Source organism: Triturus cristatus, chromosome 3_1 (assembly GCF_964204655.1).
Source record: "Triturus cristatus chromosome 3_1, aTriCri1.1, whole genome shotgun sequence".
NCBI classification, from domain to species: domain Eukaryota; kingdom Metazoa; phylum Chordata; class Amphibia; order Caudata; family Salamandridae; genus Triturus; species Triturus cristatus.
Window position 1 is genome coordinate 1060843738 of NC_140583.1, and position 9934 is coordinate 1060853671.

General features: G+C 40.6%; 2 long non-coding RNA genes across 2 annotated transcripts; one reads left to right on the forward strand and one right to left on the reverse strand.

The window, feature by feature from the left end:
* Window positions 1-1723: 1723 nt before the first annotated feature.
* LOC146861515 (uncharacterized) lies at window positions 1724-4641 on the reverse strand. Its single transcript, XR_014979269.1, has 3 exons — window positions 4584-4641; window positions 4396-4478; window positions 1724-3866 (listed from the first exon to the last, which is right to left on the reverse strand). It is a non-coding gene; the product is annotated as an uncharacterized LOC146861515 (long non-coding RNA).
* Window positions 4642-8072: 3431 nt separating this feature from the next.
* Window positions 8073-9051, forward strand: LOC146861516 (uncharacterized). Its single transcript, XR_014979270.1, has 3 exons — window positions 8073-8135; window positions 8241-8323; window positions 8853-9051. It is a non-coding gene; the product is annotated as an uncharacterized LOC146861516 (long non-coding RNA).
* Window positions 9052-9934: the final 883 nt, after the last annotated feature.

Consider the following 9934-nt stretch of genomic DNA (forward strand, 5'->3'; position numbering starts at 1 on the left):
GGTCAAAGATATTGGATGCATGTTTACATGCTGATCTACAGTTGAGTGGTGCGCATTTCAATTGTAGAGGTGTGTGGGCAGTCGGGGTCTGAATGATATTCACATGCTTGAGGTTGTCTTTGTTTATAGCTCTGATGTTGCGGAAAGGTTCCCTGTTCGGGTTTGCATGAATGGCTTGGATTAAACCCGTAGGGGCCTTGTCTGAGTCCATAGGGGTCTTGTCAGTATTTAATGGGCGGGCGTAAGAAAGGAGATGAGTATCAATATCAGTCGTCGATAACTCAGTCTTTATTCTTCTGGGGTGGGAGGGATCCTTAGGGAGGGGTGTGGTTTTTGAGGAAGGGTGAGAGGAGCGATTGTCTGGGACAGGTGCTGTGCCTGTGGGGATCAAGGGCAGGTTCGCTAGTGCACATAACGTTCTGAGCAGGGGGAGATGATCGATAGCGAGGGCTTTCAGTTCATGAAATTCATCCGTGGGTAGGCGCATGTGGAGTGAAATCTCATCAAGGCGAGCAGCTAGGTCTGAGTGTTCATCCAAAGACTTAAGGAAGCCGGAATAGAGAGCTCAGCTTCCATTTATTTCACATCCTACCAACACAACAGAACGAATAGAATATATACACACCCCTCATTCTCTTCTAAACCATACAACATTAAAGCAGGAGGCACTCAAGGCTCAATTACCTCACCCATGTTGTTCAACATCTGCATGAAATCATTACCAGATGTGATCCATCACTATTGATTTACAAAAATATGTAAAAATAAATAAATAAAATTAATTCTTTTAAAGTACAACAATACTTGAAAGCCTGAGTTTATTTAATGTATCTTTAATCTACTCATACAACCTTCCTTTATGCATCTATATACCTTCCATTTACTTATGGATCTACATATTTATTACTTTTCTTCTAGTTCAGCATATTCAATGGACTTCCCTATTTCTCCCCCGGTACCACTCAATATATCCTCTACCTCAACTCTTTGGCTCATCCCAAACCTCTTTCCACTACTCTTTCCCATGCACTACCCTATTGCTAACCCTATACCTCTATCAATATATCCTCTACCTCCACTCTCTCATTCATACCAAAGCCCATACCACTACGATGATCCCGAAAACAACTCTTTCTAGGCTCTTCCCTACTCTACCCCTCCTTGCATCATTTCATACCTCTTTTACTATTATGATTCCCCAAAACAAGCCTTTCTAAACCCTTCCCTCTGACTCTTCCCCCTCCACCTCCCTTTTACTCATCCCAATCCTCCTCCTACTGTTATGAGCTTCAAACAAACAAACACAAACAATAAAAATATTTCTAAATCCTTCCCTCGTCTATCCCTCCACTATCCTTTTCAATCCAAGTAACAGACTAACATGTCCGCCACTCAAATTAATTTCAAATGTCACTATACTTATTCACCTCTAATCCTTTATGGGTTCCAGAGTAGCGTGCTACTCGCCAAAAAAGCACTTTGACGCATCGTCAAGGGTAGTAAGGGCTATATAAATGCAATTACAATACAATATCACCTGCTATACTATGCAGATGACATGCAGATACTTCTGACAGTGAAAAGCCTGAAGGACATTAAAATATCAAAAATCTTTGATGCCTCTGAGCCATAGACCAGTAGATTTATTTATTTGAAACTTTATTTACAGTTTTCATTAAACAGTTCACATCAAAATGCCAGCTCCAACAAAATGGCATGGAAAAACGTTCATTTTCAAGAACAGGTGTTTTGGACAACATATGACATTGATCTCTACATTTTTAGACTGGAAAGATTTGCTTAGTCGAGAATGCATACAACATATATCTACATGACCCTTTAATTTGCAGCTTTGTATCATACATTACGTCAGCCCGTGATGCCAGTGACTCACGAGGAGCTAGGTGATGAAACAACTTTTCAGATAAAACATACATATCCCCGCTGATTAACCTACTCCAGCAGGAGTTGGGCGTCGTGTTGTGAGTGCGCTGTCGTGTTGTAGTGCCTAAGGGGGGCCCAAGAATGTCACGGGTGCGAGATGTGCTGGGGGGCGTGGCAGCATATAAATCATGGTTGAGGTTGCAGTATGCTAGGCTTGTAAGCCAATCCTTATGTCGCGGCGCAGCCCTGCGCCCCCATTTTAATGCTATTTCCCGCTTGGCAAGTAATAGACACAGCGCTGTATACTTCCTGACTGACTTCGGAATGTTTTTAACGTATCCCATCAAAGTCACCTCAGGGGTGGGAGTCAGGTCCAGCCCTATCATTTCCCCCAATGTGTGGTGTATGGCAGTCCAATAACTATTGAATTTGCTACATGTCCATGTGAGGTGCGCAAAGTCTGCATGCGGGGATTTGCATTTGAGGCAACAGTGCGGTCGATCCGCGTCTAGTTTGTGCGTTCTCTAAAGCGTGATGTAAATCCTCCAAAGGAACTTGAAAAGCCATAGACCAATAGATGACATGAAGCCACCTGAAATTGAATGTCTCCAAAACTGATATAGTCCCCTGTGGCCACTGGAAAACCTATGACCTTCTCTGCACCTGGCCTGATGATCTAGGACCACCTCCAAAAATATCTAAGGAGGTAAAAAACCTTGGAGTTACCATGGACGCTAAACTGTCAAAGAGTGAACAAGTGGATAAGGCAGTCAAATCAAGATTCCTCACAAGGAAAACACTATGATGCACTCCCCCACACCTATGACTCCCACACAAGGGTCAAGCTATAGTCTCTCTTGTCCTATCAAAACAGGGCTAAGCTAATGATCTGCACCAAGGCTCGCCTTTGTCAGCTATGAGGAGACTACAAAAAATTCAGCACGCTGCTGCTAGACTCCTCCTGCATGTAAAGCCACAATCACACATCTCCCCTGCGTTGAGGGCCCTGCACTGGTTACCAGATGCCAGAAGATTCACCTTCAAGCCTCTTTGTATCACACACAAAGCAATAAATGGCAAAGCCCCTCTCTTCATCAGGAAGAAAATCAACAAATACATCCAGCAAAGGAACCTACAGTCAAGAATGCTCCCAGAATCATAATTACTACATACAAGAAGAAACCCACGAGTAGAACATCTTTCTATGTTCAAGCAGCCAAACCATGGAGTTCCCTACCCTCAAACATAAGCTCCAGAGACATCTCCTCTTCAGAAGGTTATTCAAGACCTGGCTCTTAACAAAATGATGTCGGCACTCATAACTCAAGAATATACCAGAATAGTATACTCAGACATGACATGGCAACCTATCCTTCTCACAGTATGGAAAAGAGCTGTCGTTATACAACTACATGGCGTTGTACTTTGACCTATGCCTCCTGTTAAGAGTAGGTACATTTAAACTATTTTTTACACCACAAGATACATTTGTGGATCATACCATGTCAAAATTGCTTCTTTTATGTACATAGAGGTGGATATATAGAGGGATATGCCTGCTACTAATAACTCCAATAAGTGGCATGTGTATATTTATGTATGTATAAGTTAATTACGGTTATTTGAAACCATAAAAAATTTATCACAAGATAAATATGGACAGCAAAGGATGTAAATATTGCCGCTTCAATTTACATATGAATATTTATATAGAGGGGTTTAATCAACCAAACATAACTTTACCAAGAATTTTTTTTTTCCTTTTAATCCATCCAAGTTTTTCTTTTAATCCGTCAATCGTTGTTACCGATTTTTTATGATCCAATCACTTTATCATCCTTTTGATCCATCCATCGTTACTTTCCAATTTTATAATATATTGTATGATCCAATCATTAGATCGAGAGGTTATACTTCCATTCCTAATGTCCAATACTCTCAACAGCCGACGCGTTTCGTCCCCTCCCGGGACATCATCAGGGCTGTGAAATAAATGAGAATATGCCATCATAATCAAGACTTTCCTGTCCATATATTCACACCTTCAAATCAAATCCTGCCTATATAACATGCTCCAAAGTAAATCAGAATAGTAAACAAGTTGTTCTAATTTATTCCTACCTATATAACAGGCTCCAAAGTTAATCCGGATGTTAAACCAGTAGTTCTAGTTTATAACAGACATCATCTCTATCAGTCAAAAATGACAATTGGTGATATAATAAACCACATGGGTAATATTAATAGCACTCATTGCAATAAACACCACATTTTTTGTTCCAAAAACCAAATCCTTCTATAGAACCCTCTTCATATGCATCATTCTGTCCCTGTTCTCTCCTTAGTCTCAATTCCTACATTCCTGATCAAAATCTGCCCCTTTTATGACCCTACTTCTGTTGTCTCTACCCTGTTCTCAAAGTCCTAAGAACCAATCATCTATAACATCCTTAATTAATTCTCAGCTACATTTCTATATTCCCAGATCAAGTACAATTGAACCGGTCTCACCTTTATCCAGTAATATTGGTGAGTGCATCCAAGACACGTTATTTCTAATGCAGTCTGTTCAATTCGACGAACACAAATATTATCTGTATCAGAGAAAAAGAAGAAAACACTTTCTATAACCTTTCCCCAACATAAAAAGTAACCTAAATATTCCAAAAACCTATTTCCCAAACTCTCTGTCCAAGTACCTGTGAAAATTCAGAAGTCTTCACCATCCTCTACGCATCCCCTCGCGGTTTCTCTGCAACTCACGCTCCGTATTTTGAACAGTCCGCTCCTCTGGTTTATAAAGGCAAAGTAGCCAATCACTAAGCCCCCTTTCTAATTGTTAACCCTGTTCCCTCTCTGGTCCGCTCATTCAGTGGGCCAATCACTAAGCGGCATTTCAAAGCCTTACTTCCGCACGATTTCTCGTCTACTTGCACTTCGTATTCTAACAATTCCGCTCCTCTAATTCGACCAGGCAAAGTAGCCAATCGCTAAGCCTCCTTTCTAATTCCTGACCCTGTTCCCTCTCTGGTCCGCTCATTCGGCGAGCCAATCACTAAGCGGCATTTCAAAACCGTACTTCCCTGGTCTCAAGGCAAAGTAACCAATCACTGAGCCTCCTTTCTAATTATTGACCCTGTTCCCTCTCTGGTCCGCTGATTCGGCGAGCCAATCACTAAGCGGCCTTTCAAAACCTTACTTCCCCACGATTACTCATCTACTTGCACTTCGTATTCTAACAAATCCGCTCCTCTAATTTGACCAGGCAAAGTAGCCAATCGCTAAGCCTCCTTTCTAATTCCTAACCCTGTTCCCTCTCTGGTCCACTATTAAGCGGGCCAATCACTACGCGGCGTTTCAAACTGTAGAATAATAATCCAGTTTCCTATATATCCCGCCTAGTCCAACGACCGGAATCATGGTCATTAAAACAAAAATTTTAATGAGCATGATGGACGGATTGCATTTTATTTTGGGTCCGATTCATAGATGACATTCTATTGATATGGAAAGGGAGTGGGGGAGAACTACATGAATATTTTGATTTTCTTAATAAGAATGAGTTCAATATAAAGTTCACTATGAATTACAGCTCAAAGGGTTTAGCATTTCTGGATGTGGAACTTTTTACGGAAAATTATCAAATTAAGAGTAAACTATACAGAAAAACCACGGCCACTAATTCTATCTTGTGTGCTGATAGTTTTCATCCAAAATCCGTGATCAAAGGGATCCCTTACGGGGAGATGATCAGGTTAAGAAGAAACTGCAGTACCGAAGGGGATTTTGATAACGAGTTGGATGGTCTGTACAGCAGACTATCAAAGAGAGGCTATAATAGGACTGATCTATTAGAGGCCAGGAACAGAGTAAGAAGGGTACAGAGGAAAACTACTCTTGTTCAAATAAAAGAGGACAACTCAAGGAAAAAGTAGCTTTTGTGACCACGCATTGTATTGAGGAAACTGGAATTTACAAAGCACTCAAGAAAAATTGGGGCTTATTGACGGGTGTACCAGGATTAGTCAGTTCAATAGGGGACAAACCAGATATAATCTACATGAAATGTGTAACTATAAAAAATATTATCACAAGGAACTATATACCATCAGATGTAACGGAGGGTCTTAATTGGTTATCCAAGCAACCAAGAGGCTTTTATGTGTGAGGTACATGCATTATGTGTGAATTGGGTATTAACAAAATCAAAGAATTCATGTATAACACAAAAAAAAGATTTGTGATAAGAGAATTTATTAACTGTAACAGCACAGGAGTGGTTTATGTAATTATTTGTTCTTGTAAGAAGATCTATATTGGTAGCACGAAAAGGACTTTGAAATTGAGAGTACAGGAACATAGACGTGCTATTCGCAATTGTGATACCAGATCACCTCTGTACATGCATATCAAGGAATGTCACAATTCCCAACAGGATTTTAAATTCCATGGTATTCAGAAGATATTTCCCAGTAAGAGGGGTGGAGACTGGGAATTGCGAATTAGACAGGAAGAAGCAAAATGGATCAGAAATGCAGAGCAGTTACTATGGGTTTAAACAGTGATAATGAATTTCATTATTTTTTGGCCTAAGGACTTTATTCAATGTTGTGTGATGTAGCAAAGGGTGTAGAAACTTCTTTGATAGATGATATTTTGGGAGTGAGGATTGAAGTTCAATTTTGATATTCTGACAAGTACCTTGTGCTTTAAGGTCGACCTACGTGATCAGGTGACAAATCTGCAGATTAGGAAAATAAGGAGTGGTGAAGTGGAGGGAGGAGCCGTATAGTGAGGATGGAAATGAGTCCAATTGAGTGGAGATTAGAAGATAACTACGACTCCACTATATGTTGCTTTGGATGAGACTGGGGATTTCATGTGGACTGGAAATTCACACACTTTGGAAAGGGGCACTAGAGTATTGTGTTGTAACTTTAGAATATGGAATGGCTGCCCATTGGTAAAAATACGTAGTGGAGACAATACGGGGTAACAACCATACAGTTATATATGACAGTGGTGTTATGGGCGACCCTTCCCGTATATAATTACAGGAAAGGGGTGAATGATGGGGGAGAATTTGACAGGATTCGAAATAACGCATCATGATGGGGCATCGTGAATAAGAGATTTGAGGTGATTGGTGGGTGATATAAATAGTTGGAGCAGGAGAATATAGCGTGAGTATGGGCCACCATACTAGTGATGATTTGAAGAGCGGGAGGTATGAGTGTGTGGATTATGTTGAAATATGACATGGATATTAACCGCATATGGCGGAATAATTCATACAGAGGGTTTTTATTAAACTAGTCGGGAAACCCACGTATTTGGAAAATAACTGGATTCAGATATATATGCGTGTTGGTGGCAAGATATGATTATTGGAATTTTTGTTTTAATGACCATGATTACGGTCGTTGGACTAGGCGGGATATATAGGAAACTAGATTATTATTCTACAGTTTGAAACGCCGTGTAGTGATTGGCCCGCTTAATAGCGGACCAGAGAGGGAACAGGGTTAGGAATTAGAAAGGAGGCTTAGCGATTGGCTACTTTGCCTGGTCAAATTAGAGGAGCGGATTTGTTAGAATACGAAGTGCAAGTAGATGAGTAATCGTGGGGAAGTAAGGTTTTGAAATGCCGCTTAGTGATTGGCTCGTCGAATGAGCGGACCAGAGAGGGAACAGGGTCAATAATTAGAAAGGAGGCTCAGTGATTGGTTACTTTGCCTTGAGACCAGGGAAGTACGGTTTTGAAATGCCGCTTAGTGATTGGCTCGCCGAATGAGCGGACCAGAGAGGGAACAGGGTCAGGAATTAGAAAGGAGGCGTAGCGATTGGCTACTTTGCCTGGTCGAATTAGAGGAGCGGAATTGTTAGAATACGAAGTGCAAGTAGACGAGAAATCGTGGGGAAGTAAGGCTTTGAAATGCCGCTTAGTGATTGGCTCGCTGAATGAGCGGACCAGAGAGGGAACAGGGTTAACAATTAGAAAGGAGGCTTAGTGATTGGTTACTTTGCCTTGTGACCAGGGGAGTACGGTTTTGAAATGCCGCTTAGTGATTGGCTCACCGAATGAGCGGACCAGAGAGGGAACAGGGTTAACAATTAGAAAGGAGGCTTAGTGATTGGCTACTTTGCCTTTATAAACCAGAGGAGCGGACTGTTCAAAATACGGAGCGTGAGTTGCAGAGAAACCGCGAGGGGATGCGTAGAGGATGGTGAAGACTTCTGAATTTTCACAGGTACTTGGACAGAGAGTTTGAGAAATAGCTTTTTGGAATATTTAGGTTACTTTTTATGTTGGGGAAAGGTTATAGAAAGTGTTTTCTCCTTTTTCTCTGATACAGATAATATTTGTGTTCGTCGAATTGGACAGACTGCATTAGAAATAACGTGTCTTGGATGCACTCACCAATATTACTGGATAAAGGTGAGACCAGTTCAATTGTACTTGATCTGGGAATATAGAAATGTAGCTGAGAATTAATTAAGGATGTTATAGATGATTGGTTCTTAGGACTTTGAGTACAGGATAGAGACAACAGAAGTAGGGTCATAAAAGGGGCAGATTTTGATCAGGAATGTAGGAATTGAGACTAAGGAGAGAACAGGGACAGAATGATGCATATGAAGAGGGTTCTATAGAAGGATTTGGTTTTTGGAACAAAAAATGTGGTGTTTATTGCAATGAGTGCTATTAATATTACCCATGGGGTTTATTATATCACCAATTGTCATTTTTGACTGATAGAGATGATGTCTGTTATAAACTAGAACTACTGGTTTAACATCCTGATTAACTGTGGAGCCTGTTATATAGGTAGGAATAAATTAGAACAACTTGTTTACTATTCTGATTTACTTTGGAGCATGTTATATAGGCAGGATTTGATTTGAAGGTGTGAATATATGGACAGGAAAGTCTTGATTATGATGGCATATTCTCATTTACTTCACAGCCCTGATGATGTCCCGGGAGGGGACGAAACGCGTCGGCTGTTGAGAGTATTGGACATTAGGAATGGAAGTATAACCTCTCGATCTAATGATTGGATCATACAATATATTATAAAATTGGAAAGTAACGATGGATGGATCAAAAGGATGATAAAGTGATTGGATCATAAAAAATCGGTAACAACGATTGATGGATTAGAAGAAAAATTTGGATGGATTAAAAGGAAAAAAAAAAATTTTTTGGCAAGAACCTTTATTAATGGATAAAGGACTAACCGACGCATCAAAGCAATAACACATTGGTACATGAACAATTGGACATTCTCCATGTTAAAAAATATGCGATTTGAGAATAAATGTTTTTGAATCAAAGACATTTGTTTGGAAATATTGTGTATATTTGTAGTGCTCCTTACAAGTGTGAAATTATTTCAATGTAGGGATGGTTTAATGGTGACCATTTGTTAAGTGAGCACTGGTAATTTAAATATTTTGAGGAAGTGACTCCCTGTGCGCATGGGTGCGGGACCCTCATCGTTGTGGTACAATTTTTTTGATAAATTTACCAAGCATCATGTGTATGTATTAGGACCCGGAACCCCAGGTTGCTCTCAGCCCCGCTCCCATCAAAAGCGATTCGACTACCAGTGCTGTGGGTGAAAGAGGCCATGTTTATTAGCATAAAAAACATTCAAAATAAACACAACAATTAATAACTAGAAATTCAATAATTCAACACTACAAAACTAATCAAAATTTCATCACAAATTAATCCTTACATAAACGTTCATCCTAATATCATAATCCATTTGCAGCAATGCTAAAAACTTAATTTTCATATAAAAGATGTTATCCATTGCTCCAGCACTAAGGGGCCCTCTAACTCGCACCCCCCAAATGAGAACCACGTAGGCGCAACCCACCTGCGTCCTTGACAGGTGGGCCCCTGCCATCTGGTTCTTGTTCACAGCCCTAGGGACCCACCTCTCCACCACCAGGCTGCCCAAGGGGGGGGGGAGTGGTTCGTAGGGTAGAATCAGGGGACGCAGCCCCATGCCCTAGTTTGTAACATGACGCCCATGCA